Raw genomic sequence first — 15,684 nt, 5'->3', positions numbered from 1 at the left:
GGCTGATGAGAGTGTGGCTGGCTTGTTAGAGGGTTAGAGAAAGAGCCTTCACGAGCCACGCCTACCTAACAGTGGTGAGCAACTCCTACGTGGTCTCGGGGCTGAAGAGAAAAGGAGGACGGAACATCTCAATTCTGCCAAGGAAGAACTACAAATGAGCCACCCCTGGCTCTACCTGACCCCGAACAGAGGCTCCATCCCCATCAGCAGCAGTGCTTTCTTGGCCCTGCAGCTGTCCATCTCTGGCCTTCAGCGTACACTCCGGTTACGTGAACTTCATGGCCCGTGCCCCCACCCAACACTGAGGGCATTTCCTTTTCCTCTTTTTGCGCCCTTCGTCTAGAAGGAGGACAAAGGAGGAAACCAAAGCCCAGAGGGAGGGCAGGCCTCCCTGGAGCTTCTGGTTTTCCCCTCTTAATGCCTTTACAGTTGACTTGAAATGAGTGCCTGAAAAGAGTGGGAGACTCGGGGCCTGGTAAGCTGTTTCTTTTTCTTCTTCCTTCACCTGATTTGTAACTTTGAATAGCTTCCAAGGGGATATACATCACATTGTAAAACAGCCATTTATTATGCTCACCTCTTACTACGTGGGTCAAGAATCTGGACAGGATAAAATGGTGGCTTGTGTCTGCTCCACAATAATTGGGACATCAGCTAGAAGACTCAAAGGTGGGGGGATGACTTGATAGCTGGGGGCTGAAATCATCGGAAGGATTGGCAACTCACAAGTCTGGCAGCTGAAGCTGGTTGTTGACTGGAACCTTAGCTGGGGTTGTTGGCCAGGGCACCTACAACCCAGCAGAGCTCACAACATGGCGGCCAGGTTCCAAGGGCAGCATCCCAAGAGAGCTGCGCAGAACTGTACTGCCTTCCCCAACCTAGCTTTGGAAGTCGCACAGGGCCACTCAATACCTGCCACATTCTGTTGGTCAGGGCAGTCCCACCCCATTTCAAGTGGAGATCGACTCCATCTCTTGGTAGGGGAGAGGCGAGGCTCTGGAAGAGTGTATAGAACTGGCAATGTGGCCAGTTTTTGGAATCACAGGCACAGCCCATCAGCCTTCTATCTCAGAAATCAGCAGAGTGGTCCAACAAGAGAGTTGTCTGAAAATTAAAGGCAGTGTACTTTTTTGTAAAGTTAAACCCTGATTTTCCACCCAACATTTTATCACGAAAACTTTCAGACATACAGCTAAGTTGAAAGAATTTTACAGTGAACACCTGTATACCCACCACCTAGATTCTGCCATTAGTATTTTACTATATTACTTTATCACACATCTCTCCATTCCTCTATTCACCTTACTTATCCACCTTATTTTTGATGACTTCAAACTAAGTTGCAGTCTTTAATACACTTCCCTCTAAATACTTCAGAATTTCAGTGACTAGAGGCTAGGATAAGGACTGGGGGACCATTCTTCTAGTTTAGAATATCATCAATAGCAGCCCTGGAGTGAGAGTCAGTCAAAGGCCTTCTCAAGATAAGGGGGCTGCGATCTCTTAGGTACAAAGCTCTAGCAAATTACCCTTGGAAGTAGAACAGTGGCCTGGAAAGACACTTGGCTCTCATTTACTCCAATTTTTTATCTTATTGCCTTGCTTTATTTTCATTACAGCATTTAGGAAATTTTCTTTTCACTTGTTTGTTTATTGTCTGTCTCCCGTCCAGAATGTAAATTCCTGAGAGCAGAGACCTTTTCTGTCTTATTCCCTGCTGTGTCCAGCACATGGTTTGTACTCAATATTTGTTGAGCGAATGATTCATTGTTCCATTTACTAGATGGAGAAAGAGGCCCAGAGAGGGGAAGTGATTTACCTAATGAAACAAGAGTCCTTTACCCCCATCTTCCAGCTCTTCTTCAGTCCAGTCCTTTTCTCATAAACCCTGTGACTCCTTGGGGCGCCTGTGGCGTGGCTCACAAATGCCTACCTGTAGGTATATTCTCCAGTGAGCTGGACTTAAAGCAGGACTGGGAGCAGGGCTTCAGCCTCCCACATGGGTGGGCCTGAGTATAGAAAGCCTGCCTCCCCACCGCCTTGGTCCTCCTTTCTTATTCTGTCCTCTTCAAAGACAGCCCTTTGCCCTGTGGTGATGGGCAAAAGTGTGGAAACCCTGGGCATCAGGTGAGGTGGGGAGGCTGGGCAGCTCTCCACACATGGGCAGATGAGGATGGGACTCTGTTCTCTTCCACTGGAAACGGTCTGCGTGGTTACTGAGCTGAACTCCTTCCCAGAGTCTCCAGGATGGGGTACCCAAGACCCTGCCTCTCCTAGCTCTGAGGTTCTCTCACCCCTACACACATCACAAATGCTCTGACCACATTGCTGCTGTCTCATGAAGAGAAGGAACTGCATTTCCTGAGAATGGGTTACTTGCCAAGCTGTACATGCTTTTAATTCTCAGTCCAGAGGCTGGGAGGTTCCAGGAAGAGTAGCAGAGGGAGATTCAGGTCACCCAGCCAATGGCAGGGCTTGAACCCCAGGGCTCTCTGACTCCCACACCCAACCTGCAGTGTTTTCCGAAGTGTGGCCACATCAAGTGTGTGTGTGTGTGTGTGTGCACGCACACACGCGCGGGGGGGGCTGTCCAGATTATCTTGAGGATGAACACTTTTTATATCATTATGATTATTTCTTAAGTAAACTCTACCCCCAACATGGGGCTCAAACTCACGACCCTGAGATCAGGTGTCCCATGCTCTACCCACTGAGCCAGCCAGGTACCCCAACACTTTTTAATAGTTATTTTCACATATGTTAGAACATATAAGTAGCATGTCAAACATTTTTATGGTAATATAAATAAAACTATAAAGAAAGATATCAACCAAAAGAGGCATACTAAGAGCTAATAGGGCAGATGTAGAGAAAGCAAAACTAAGCTGGTGGGGTTTGGTCTTAAGATGCTACGGCTACCCTAGGTACCCAGGTACCTCTTGCACATATAGTCATTATTTTTCAGGGTTTCTAAACGCTTTGAGTTCAGGCTTTTCCGTTTTCCTTTTGGTGTGCAGACAGATTGAGTTTGGACTTCCTGGGAAACGTGTGGAAGAACGTGTCCTCATTGGCTGTTCTTGGGGTCTAACAAGAGACTGAGCATGTGGCCTCTGGGCCTTTGGGCTGGAGTGTTTCTCGGGCAGAGGCGCCAAGGGTTTGGCCATTTTGTGACCCCTCTGGCGCTGCTGAAAGCAAGAGACACAACTCCGGCTAGAGAAGGAACTTCCCTGCTTGGGAGGGGCCAGCCTGAAGGAGGCCACCGCTGCCTGTATTTCCAGGCCTTGGCTCAGCTCAGCACACACTCGCTGATTGCACAAATGAGGAGAAGGGAGAGTGCATAAAGTCCTAAATTGGCGCCCCAACTGCAGGCGGTGGTGGGGACTGCAGGTGATAGGGGCACCAACCCCGAGGAAATAGTTGCCGATGTGGGCTCCTTCTGCACCAAAATATACCCCCAGGCACCCCTTGTCACGAAGAAGAGTTGCCGCCGGCCACAGACTTCCCCTGGGGCGCACCACCCACCGCAGGCGGCGCGGACTCTGCGTCCGGGATTAAGGGTCCCCCCAGGAAGCTCTGCTTGCACACTGCTGTGCAATCTGTCTCCAGCATGCATGCCCAACCACTCGCCCTGAGCAGGGCCCGAAGCGTCCGAGGGACCTCGTGTGGGGGCCACAACCAGCAAGAGTGTGTCACCCGCCACCCACCACGACCGCGTAACCGGCCTTCAGCCGCGGACGCCCAAGTCCCGTAGCCTGGGTGAGCCGCAGCTGCGGGACAGACTTACGCATAGCTTTGGGGCACCACACGTAGGGCAGGGAGCCCTGGGGAAGAGGTCCGCGCGCGACCCCGACCCCGACCCCGGCCCCAGGGGCGGGACGCATCTCCGGGTCCTCTGTGCTTTGAACCTCCCCTCCCCTCTGTCCTATCGCAAATAACACCCCCACCGCAGAGCACCATGTGTCGTATTTGTACTCGGCTCTATGGCAAGCCAGGCCCTGGTAGGCGTATCTAGAAAGCCGGAGAGATTTCCCTGTGGGCTTGGGTGGGGATGGCGTGAGCTGACTTGATGTAAGGCAACACCTACGGTGCCAGGATCATTCTAGGGGCTTCGCAGGTTCCTCTCCCCAAAAGAGCCTACGTCCTTTGAATACCTTGCAGCAACTGGGCGGGGTAAGGAGTCGGAAAGGAATACATTTGGAGAGAGGGGTGGAAAGACAGCTTTTGAGTTCCAGGCATTGGTGTAATTCGTATTTGGCCTCAGTTTCCTCATCTGTAAACTGGGAAGAAGGCCCACGTCCAGGGGGCTGGGATTGTAGAGGCGGACGGCGCTGGTGCACGGGAGGCCAGCGCTCCCGGGGTCCCGCTTCCCCAAGGTCCCGGCTGCTGCAGGGCGCACGCACACCACCCACGCGGCGCAGGAGCCGGAGAGACCATGAGACCCGGCTCAGCGCCTCAGGCGAGCGTGCGAACGCGAGCTCGGAGGCGCGCAAGGGCGGGGCCCGCGAGGGCCGGGAGACGCCCGTTCGCTGTGGGCCAACCAGCGCCCGTCTCTGAACCGCCAATGAGGACGCACCTTACAGCCAAGGCCGGGTCGGGAGCGAGGCTGCGGCGAGTGCGGCGCTGACAGAGACGCGCGCGCCAGCCAGCTCGGACCCTGGGCCGCGGCCGCCATCACCGCCGCCCGCCCAGTCGCTCCTCAGCCGCTTCCCCTCGCCATGGAGGCGAGGCCGCCGCCGCCGCCGCGGAGCTCCGAGCCGCGGGCCGGGCGGCGGCCCTGAGGGCGTGTGGCGGGCCGAGACGCCGCCGCGGAGCCGCCGTCCTCGTTCCCAGCGGTCCCGCCCAGCGCCGGACTCGGTGAGTGCTCGCGGCCGCCGCCGCCCCGGTGGGCTCCGCAAGGGGGGGCGGCTCCCGGGCGCGGGTGGGAGGGGTCGCTGGCCGGAGCCCCAGGCCCTCTTTTCCGCGCAGAACCCATCAGGCGGCTCCAGTCGGACCCCGCGTCCTTGCGCTCTCCGTACGGGGGTCCCCGGAAACGTGCCGGACAGGGCGCCGACCCCTCTCGACTGCCCGGGAACTTTGCGTGCGTCCTCCTGGGGCCAGGCCGGGGCGCTGCCGTAGTTCATTCTGAAAGAAGAAACTTGGAACAGTGAGAACAGAATTTGCTCAGGTCCATTTAATGGGAAGAAAGAGGAAAACTCCTGGCATGAGAAAATTTGCTCTTGCGGAGACCAACTTTTCTTTCCTTTAACCACCGCCCCCCGCCCCCCCACCCGGCCCCTGGCCCAGGCGCCTCTCTTTTCCGCCCACTCCCAACTGTCGAGGCTGCTTAAGAAGGGAAATAGGGGCTCAGAGCCGCCCAGAATTCGGAATGAGCCAGTTGGAAATGCAGATCCCTTTCCTTTTTACTTTTGGTAAATAAAATAAAGAATATTGTTTTTTGGAAAATTGGTTCCTAATTGCATTTCCTGAAGATGAAAAAAATAATGGCAGAGCTGAGGCTTTTTTGTTTTGTTTTTTTTTTGAGCTCGGTGATGATGTTTGTAAGATTGGAGAAGAGGAATGTTCAAAGCCTCCTTAGGCGAGATAAATGTGTTCAGAAACCTTTACCTAGGGTAGGGATTCGTGCTCTAGAACCAGTCACATTTCCCAGGAGATGTCTTCATTGGCCACCTGCTTGCTCTTAAGGCAGCCTAGAACCAGAAGATGGTGGGCGAGGAGAGAACTGAGGGTGGAAGATGGGCGAACATCTTCCTGCCTGGCCACTCCTTCCAAAAACACAGATCTGATGCTGTCACTTGTTTACTTAAAAACTCCTCGCTCTCCCTTTTCCCGTGGGATGAATGAAGCCCAAAATGTCTTATCAAGTCATACAAGGCCCTGGACGATCTTGCCTCAATTTACTCTTAGCTTAATCCTTCAATTCTCCTTTCTCTCATCCCCAGCCATTTAGAGCTGCTTGACTGCCTCTTCACATGCTTGGATGCCTTTGCTTGTGTGATCCTTTTTCCTCCCCCACCCTTATCTGCCAAGCTCTACCTCTGTCTTTAAAGGCCTTCTGATTTGAGAAGCTTCTTGAGGCCAGGAACTGTGTCTTGTTTACCTTTCCATCTCCCATGCTAAGAGGATTCTTCCTCTCCATTGTCTTGTAGGTCCTATCCCATCTCTTCCCCTGTATGTCTCTTCTCTGTTTACCAGGTACCCACTTGCTGAGAGAATCTTTTCCTGAGTGTTTCCTGAAGGCCTGCTTGGAGTCTTTGGCACATCTTGGACGTTTAATATCTCAGATTTCCCATCTCCCGTGTCCATCTGACCCAGTCCCCATAAGTAGTCAGCGGGCAGGAACCGGCAGGTCTCCTATCACAATGGTCTCCAATCTGCTTGACTGTCTCTGAAAGCCTCAGAGCCCCGTGGTCTCTCTTCACCTCTGCCTGCCCCAAGTGGCCTGGCTAATAGATGCATTTTAAGGCATGTGGGATCCAGGAGGTTGTTCCTGGGTACCTTGTAGCCACTTGTTTACCATCTGGATGAAATTCAGAACCAGAAAAGCCAATCATCTGATTTAAGTAAAGGCGTTCATGTGCCTTCTATTTGCCAGGCGAAGTGCTTGGGATACAACATAAAAGCATGGAAGTCAAATCTTTACCTTTTAGGAGCTCACAGTCTAATGCAGGACAGGTGAATACAAATACCTCACAAGTGCCATGGGAATGTAATAATGATAATAACTATTGTCTTTTATTTGCCTTGTGAGAGACCGTGTAATAAATTCATTCCATGAATTGTCTTATTTAATCCTTTAAACAGTCAAGGCTTTTTCCTATCTGACAAGGGTGGAAACTGAGGCCATATAGGGGGCACATGAGGGAATAGTCAGGATTTGAATCTTGGCCGTCTAGTTCCAGAACATCTGTCAGGCTGTACAGAGAGCATTCCTTTCCTGGGAGGGGGGCCTTTGGGTCACAGAGGATGCGTATGAGTTTGTGTGTCATAGACAGGATATAGGAAAGAAGGAGTCCATTGTCCTTGGGGAACCGGGAGAAGTTAAAACAACTGGATTGGGTAGAGGGGAGAAGGGTGGGAGATGAGAGTAGGGTGAGCTTGCAGGGCTGTATGTGCTGTTTTCAAGTTTGGGCAGTGGAGAGCCACTGGAGGATTTTAAAGACAGAAACCTTGGGCTGACTAGGCTTTGGAAAAGTCATTTAGGGGCAGTGTGGGGCCAGAAGCTGATGCCCCTGCAATTTGGAGGCAATGCTGAGGCCCTACAGAGATGGAATCGTAGCCTCAGACTCAGAGGGAGGCCTTGAGAGAATCCTCAGTTTCAGGAAAAGATAAATACATGTGAGAAAACACTCCAGCAGAAAAGGGGCCGGGTGGAGGGGGGGGGAGAAAGAGAAAACACTCCAGCAGTATAAAAGGGAACATAGAGGAAAATAAGTCTCCCTCTTACCCTGAACTCTCCAGAGATGACTGGAGTTTCGTTTCAGTGGCCTTACATAGACACTGTTCCTTTATAAACATGAGTCTACCTATCCATATTCCTCCCCCCATGGTACATACCAGTCACACCTTTTTCCTTTTTAACATATTTAGGAAATCATTCCATATTAGTAGATATAAAGCTGTTCATTCTTTCTGTTGACATTTTTTACTTTTTTCATTGTGTGGTTGCACCATAATTTGTAACTAGTCTTCAGGTTAAACCATATTTAAGTTTCCAGATTTTTCTATTACAGTGTTACAATGGATGTTTTTGTACATAGTACTTTGTAAGGAGCTCATGTGTGAAGTTACCTGAACAATATATTTCTAGAAGTGAAATTACTGGGTTAAAGGATATATATGCATTTAAAATTTTCAGACCTATAGCCAAATCACCGCCCTTTCAAGGTGTTTGTACTAACTTAATCATTCTCCTCCCAAAAACTGTGAATGGGACTCAGTGGTTCTTCATCAGAGTATACATCAGGATCACCTGGGATGCTTTTTCGGCCATCATATGCCTACTTTTCTCTCACTAATCTCCTCCCATGTGATTTTAATTGATTTCTTTCAGTTTACAAAGGGAGACATTGAGGTTCAGAAGGATAAGTGACTTGTGTGACTTGTCAGTGTGGTGGTGGTGGTGGTTTTTTAAGCAGTTCTGATACTTGTATTTGCCCAGCACCTTTCATTGGAGGCACTCAGTTGATTTGTAAACATTGTTGCATTATTTTTCTCCACCTTCATGTGGAAAAAGTGAGATGCAGATAAAGTGTGAATTTGAGTTATAAGCAGGAAACTGACCAAATACGGATCTTGTCTTTTTACTTCTTCTTCTTCTTTTTTTTTTTTTAAAGATTTTATTTATTTATTTGAGAGAGAGAGAGAATGAGAGACAGAGATCACGAGAGGGAAGAGGGCAGAGGGAGAAGCAGACCCCCTGCTGAGCAGGGAGCCCGATGCGGGACTCGATCCCGGGACTCCAGGATCATGACCTGAGCCGAAGGCAGTCGCTTAACCAACTGAGCCACCCAGGCGCCCTTGTCTTTTTACTTCTAATGCAGTAACTAATGTTCCCAAATACCAGAGCTGAAGAAATGTCTTTTTAGTGAGTCTGAGTACAACAAAAATAGCACTATATAGCACTAACTTAATAAAACTGAACGGCAAACCCATAAATAACCCAACATTAAAATTTTTTATTTTTATTTACTTATTTTGTAAAGAGATTTATTTATTTATTTTAGAGAAAGAGAGAATGCAAGCGCATGAGCCAGAGGGGCAGAGGGAGTGGGAGAGATAATCTCAAGCAGACTCCATGCTGAGTGTGGAGCATAACGTGGGGCTTGATCTCCATGACCCTGAGATCATGACCTGAGCCAAAACCAAGAGTCAGACGCTTAACCAACGGAGCCACCCAGGTGCCCCAGAATTTGTTTTAATATATTCTCTGTAGGGACACCTGGCTGGCTCAGTCAGTAGAGCATGCAACTCTTGATCTTGGGGTCATGAGTTCATGCACCACGTTGGGTGTAGAGTTTACTTAAAAAAAGAAATATGTGGGGCGCCTGGGTGGCTCAGTTGTTAGGCATCTGCCTTCAGCTCAGGTCATGATCCCGGGGTCCTGGGATCGAGCCATGCATCGGGCTCCCTGCTCAGTGGGAAGCCTGCTTCTCCCTCTCCCACTCCCCCTGCTTGTGTTCCCTCTCTCGCTGTGTCTCTCTCTGTCAAATAAATAAATAAAATCTTTAAAAAATAAATAAATAAAATAAATAAATAAATAAATATAGTTTGGGCAGGGGGACAGGCTAAACAGGTGATGGGGATTAAGGAGTCCACTTGTCGTGAGGAGCACCAAGTGACGTATGAAGTGCTGAATCACTATACTGTACACCTGAAACTAATATAACACTATGTAACTGGAATTAAAACTTAAAAAAAAAGCAAATATAGTTTTACATTTAGTAAATTCTCCTTTCTATAAAGAATATATATATACATATTTTTTAAGATTTTATTTATTTATTTGACAGAGACAAAGACACAGCGAGAGAGGGAACACAAGCAGGGGGAGTGGGAGAGGGAGAAGCAGGCTCCCCGCAGAGCAGGGAGCCCGATGCGGGACTCGATCCCAGGACCGTGAGATCATGACCTGAGCTGAAGGCAGTCGCTCAACCAACTGAGCCACCCAGGCGCCCTATTTATTTATTTTTAAGTGGGCTCCACACCCAAGGTGGGGCTTGAACTCGAAGACCTTGAGATTGACACATATCCTACTGACTGAGCCAGCCAGGTGCCCCTGTATTTACTTTAAATTCACATCCATTTGTGTCAGTATACAGGCATAGCTTTTTTTTTTGTATTTATAATCAGTACATACAGAATATGATTGTTGTATTCTTGAATAGCATAAAATTTTTTTTTTTAAGATTTTATTTATTTATCTGACAGAGAGAGAGACAGCGAGAGAGGGAACACAAGCAGGGGGAGAGGGAGAAGCAGACTTCCCACGGAGCAGGGAGCCTGATGCGGGGCTCGATCCCAGGACCCTGGGATCACGACCTGAGCCGAAGGCAGATGCTTAACGACTGAGCCACCCAGGTGCCCCTAGCATAAAATATTTTATATTTACTCATTTATGTATCTAATTTAAATCACAGAATAGTAATTTGTGCACTGATAACTAGTTTGTACAGTCTTTTAAATTTTTTCCTTTATTTTATGCTTTTTACTATTACACTTTTTTCTTAAGATTTATTTATTTGAGAGTTAGTAGGCATGTACTGGCATGAGAAGGGAGGGGGGAAGGGGTAGAGGGAGAGAGAATCTTAAGCAGCCTCCATGCCCAGCATGTGAGCCTGACCCAGGGCTTGATCCCCCAACCCATGAGATCATGACCTGAGCTGAAACCAAGAGTCAGGCACTTGACTGACTGTGCCACCCAGGTGTGTGTCTGTCCCTGCCAAATACTGTGTCAGTCTCACATGCTGGGCGTGGAGGCTGCTTAAGATTCTCTCTCTCCCTCTGCACAACCCCCGACCCCACCCTCTGCCTTAAGAAAATAACTAAATAAGGGGCGCCTGGGTGGCTCAGTCGTTAGACGTCTGCCTTCGGCTCAGGTCATGATCCCAGGGTCCTGGGATCAAGCCCCGCATCGGGCTCCCTGCTCAGCGGGGAACCTGCTTCTCCCTCTCCCACTCCCCCTGCTTGTGTTCCCTCTCTCACTGTGTCTCTCTCTGTCAAATAAATAAAATCTTTAAAAATAAATAAATAAATAAATAAATAAATAAATAAATAAGATTGTATTTTTAAGTAATCTCTACACCCACCGTGGGGCTCGAACCCACAACCCTGAGATGAAGAGTTGCATACTCTACTGACTGAGCCATCTAGGTGCCCCATAAATGGTACTTTTGAGCATCCTTGCTCAAATACATCTTTTGGATTATTTTCTTGGACTCTTGCCCCTAAAATGGGTTCACTGAGTCTGGTTACAGTTCCAGTGCCAAATTGCTATCTGGAAAGGTTGAACTAAGCTATAACACCATCAACAATTTATGTGGCCCTGTTTCCTGACAGTCCAGTCAGTACTATTACAAACACAACCTAATATTTTATTAATTCAACCGAGATATAATGGTACTTTGAATTAGGTTTAATTTATAGTATCCAAGAGTTACGTATCTAAAGGAAACTTGTTTTTGATGAAAGACATGGTTAATAGGTCAGAAATGTTGTGGAAATTTAGGATAAGATCATGTTGATATGAAATGTAAGACTAGATGTTCAACTGAAAATAGTAGACATTGTGCCAGGAGCTGGGGATATCCCAAAGTAACATGGATGTGATGTCTGTCCTTTCCCACTTGTGGGCTAATGCCAGAGAGGTTCGATGTTAGATAATACTTATGAAGTCCCTGAGCTGGGAAGGGGTTTGGTACCTAAGGGCATTGCTTCTCTAACTTAATGTTCACATGAACCATCTGGAGACCTTGTTAAATGCCAAGTCCTGATTCAGTATGTCTGGGGCGGGACTTAGGATTCTGCATTACTAACCAGCTCCCTGGTGAGGCAGATGCTGATGGTGGGTGGATCACATCTGGAGTAACAAGGCCTAATTGAGACCTTGGTGAGTAAGAGGGGTAGTTCTCCACACTGGCTGCACTTTAGATTCACCTGGGGAACTTAAAAAATCAGGGATGCAAATACCCCACCTCCAGGTATTTTGATTTAATTGGTCTAAGGTGGGACCTGAGAATGTATAAATATTTTTAAGTCCCTAGGTGTTTCCCATATGCATCCAGGGTTGAGAACCACTGGACTAGAGAGAGGCAGGAGCCAGAGTTGAGGGCCCTGTATAAGATGCAGGGATTTTGGACTTTATCCTGAAGGCAGAGCTAAGCCATTATAGGATGATAAGGAGGAGAGTGAACTGATTGCAGTTGTAAAAAGTTCACTGTGTCTGCAATCTAGAGCGGTAGTTTTCAAAGTGAGGTAGATACGATGACTCACTGGGATGCTGGGGGAAATTTTAGAGCTTTTTATTTATCAAAAAAAAAAAAGGTAAAACATTAAATTTAGGAATTGGGTCTGTAAGTCAGTGTTACTGTGTTACTGTGAATTCTGGGTGTCCTGAAGGAAGAGAAGGGAGTTCTGCAGTGAGCAAGCACAGCCATAATCATACATTTCCTTTCAGTGTATTGCAACATTGGTAACAGTTTATATTACCTAGTTGTGTTTTTTTAAAATTAAACCTTCACAAAATGGACAAGTGGCTTAAAACAATTTCTGCAAAGAAACCAGTGACTGAAGAAATGCAAGCAGAAACAAACAATGGCGGAGCTGATCCTTGTTCAGCTCCTATTATAAACTGTCACTGAGCTATTAAATCAGTTTAAATAAGTCAGCTTTTATTACATTAGAAAGTATCAGGAAGCCTATTTGAAACATGCATTTACATCCTCTGTCATTAATAGGAATCTTAAGAGTATGTAGAACCTTGTGATATAAAATAATAAAATACAAGGCTGTCATTAGTACCAGGGCATTTGAAAACTAAGCATATGGAGCATAAAGAGGACCTCAGCATTTTTCTCTTTCCAGTGATGTTTAAAGTCATAGGCTATTCAATCAGATGCTCTACACAATTTTACTAACCTAGTGATTAAAGTATATATTTTGAGGTTTCTTGTTTTTTTTTTTAAAGATTTATTTATTTGACAGAGAATGACACAGTGAGAGAAGGAACATAAGCAGGGGGAGTGGGAGAGGGAGAAGCAGGCTTCCCACGGAGCAGGGAGCCCCATACGGGGCTCGATCCCAGTACCCTGGGATCGTCACTGAGCTGAAGGCAGACACTTAACTGACTGAGCCACCCAGGCGCCCCGAGCTTTCTTGTTCTTATGAAAGACAAAAAGGCACATACCATTGACAGGTTCTTCCTGATGCACCCCACCCCCTAAAAGTCTTGCTTTAAAAAAAGACTGCAAAGCAATATGTCAAGAAGCCAAAATGCATTCCTTTTTCAGCAAATACTCTTGTATGAGGAATAGAAAATGTTGCTGAAGATTTGAACAATAATGGGACAAATTTTGCAGTGTGGGGGCTTTCTATATATGTAGTTATAAAAGTATAGAAGCTTCTATCATGTCTTAGTATTTGCTAGATTTTCTTTTAATAACTAAATCCCCCCCAAAATCACATCTTTTGTGAGCTACTGGAGGAAGGTTGTACTGGAGAAGATACATTCTTAATAGTAAATGACTGCCTTAATAACACTGCTTTGTGGAATAATTGTCTAAATGTGAACTACAGATAGACAGTTGCTTTGACTGAATAAAAGGATGAAATTCATTCACTGCCACTTAATGGATTATTGAGGCAGATTATCATATGTTGGCTATCTTGTAGTAAAGTAAAATTGATGTTATGCATTTTTCTTTTATAAGAAATTTGACTTTTTCTGTGTGTGCTACTTGGCAAATATTATTTGAAAAATTAATATCCTTAATCTGTCTCTTCAAGTGAAGTTATTTTAACTGACTGAAAAGTAACTGCTTTTTTTCTTATAAAGAAATATGCTGTGCAATAGCCTTTTCCTAGTAATTAAAAAATACCTTTATTGAAATATAATTTACATACCATAAATTCACCATTTAGGGGCACCTGGGTGGCTCCGTTGGTTAAGTGTCTCACTCTTGGTTTTGGCTCAGGTCATGACCTCAGGGTCATGAGATTGTGGCCCCCCCCAGCTTGTGCGAGTGTGCTTGCTCACTTGTCTCTCTCAAATGAATAAATCTTAAATCACTCTTTTAAAATGTACAGTTCAGTGGTTTTTAGTATATTCTTGAAGTTGTGCAGTCATCACCACCATCTAATTTCAGAACATTTTCATTATCCCAAGAGGAAATTCTGCACCCATTAGCTTCACTTCCCATTCAGTCCTTTCCCTAGCCTCTGGCAATCAGTTATCTTTCTGTCTCTGTGGATGTGCCTATTCTGGACATGTCATATAAATGGAATCCTTCAGTATGTGGCTTTTACTTAGCATAATGTTTTTGGGGTTCATCCATATTTTGGCATGTATCAGTACTTCATTGCTTTTTGTAGCTTAATAATATAATGTTCCGTTATATGAATATACCAGTTTTGTTATCCATAAATCAGTTAATGAACATTTGGGTTGTTTCCACTTTTTGCCTGTTATGAATAGTGCTGTCATGAACATGTACAAGTTCCTATGTGGATGGACATATGTTTTCGTTTCTCTTGGGTATATACCTAGGAATGGTACCTAGGAGGGTTAATGGTAATAACTGTTTAATTTGTAGAGGAGCTGCCAAAACTGTTTTCTAAAGCACCTGCATCGTTTTACAGTTCCCAACAGCAATGCACAAAAGTTCCAGTTTCTCCATATCATCAGCATACTTGTTACTCTTTTTTTTTTTTTTAAGTAGGCTTCACGCCCAGTGTGGGGTTGGAACTCACAACCCCAAGATCAAGAGTCAAAAAGCACTCTCCACCATCTGAGCCAGCCAAGCGCCCCGTCTGTCTTTTTCATTATAGCTGTCTTAGTGGGTGTGAAGTGGTATCTCATTGTGGTTTTGATTTGCATTTCCCCGATGACTCATGCTCTCATTGTTACTTTGTTATACCTATAAAAACTCTCATAATTTTACACATTAAAAACTTGGAAACATAAATTTGTTACCTGATAAAAATCTCCAGATGTATTTCTAAAAAAAATTCCAAGTGATCTAATGAAATAAAGTACCTAGACATTGATCATCAGTGGTTGCTAAAGCCATTAGGGAACTCTGTAATAATAGAAGGATCAGACTGACAATCTTCTGATCAATCATGTTATCTCCAAAGTGGATACAACCAAACCTTATATTCCTTTAGTGTGATACAATAGGAAAAAATATAACGCCATTCATGAAATACTCTCTCCCCTACAAAATCAAACCTGACTCTTAATTGAACTTCTAGATCTAACTATGAGTTTACAGAATGTAATTAGAAAATCATAATGTGAGAAATTCTACAGAAGAACAAAGCCAGTTACTTCAAAATAAATGCACAAAAAATGGAGGAATTATTACAGATTAGAAAAGAGTAGACACCTATTCACTCAGTGTAATTAATGTGTAGACCTTGTTTAGATCCTGTTTCATACAAACCAACTGTAAAGAGATATTTATGAGGGGCGCCTGTCGGGCTCAGTCGGAAGAGTATCTGAATCTTGATCTTGGGGTCATGAGTTTGAGCCCCATGTGGGGTGTAGAAATTACTTAAATAAATCTTTAAAAAAAAGACATATTGGGGCACCTGGGTGGCTCAGATGGTTAAGCGTCTGCCTTCGGCTCAGGTCACGGTCCCAGGGTCCTGGGATTGAGTCCCGCATCGGGCTCCCTGCTCCTTGGGAGCCTGCTTCTCCCTCTGCCTCTCTCTCTCTCTGTCTCTCATGAATAAATAAATAAAATCTTTAAAAAAAAAAAAGAAAAAAAAAGACATATTTTGAAAGATTTTATTTATTTGTCAGAGAGAGAGAGAGAAAGAGCGAGCGAGCACAAGGAGGGGGGCAGCAGGCAGAAGGAGAAGCTGGTTCTGCACTGAGCAAGGAGCTTCATATGGAACTCGATCCCAGGACCCAGGGATCATGACCTGAGCCGAAAGCAGACACTTAATCGACTGAGCCACCCAGGC

At 46.0% G+C, this 15,684-nt stretch overlaps 1 protein-coding gene across 1 annotated transcript in view; it reads left to right on the top strand.

Annotated features, from left to right (window-relative positions):
* The first annotated feature begins 4,600 nt into the window (after nt 1–4,600).
* Nucleotides 4,601–15,684, top strand: part of PTPRA (protein tyrosine phosphatase receptor type A) — a 157,711-nt gene continuing 146,627 nt past the window's right edge. The window contains exon 1 of the mRNA XM_021689138.1: nt 4,601–4,854. The gene's annotated coding sequence lies outside the window, so the exon portion shown is untranslated. The remainder of the gene's footprint in view (nt 4,855–15,684) is intronic.

The sequence above is a fragment of the Neomonachus schauinslandi genome, chromosome 10 (assembly GCF_002201575.2).
Source record: "Neomonachus schauinslandi chromosome 10, ASM220157v2, whole genome shotgun sequence".
In the NCBI taxonomy this organism is placed as follows: Eukaryota; Metazoa; Chordata; class Mammalia; order Carnivora; family Phocidae; genus Neomonachus; species Neomonachus schauinslandi.
The sequence above is the reverse complement of the archived record's forward strand: the minus strand, read 5'-3'. Positions and strand labels throughout refer to the sequence as shown.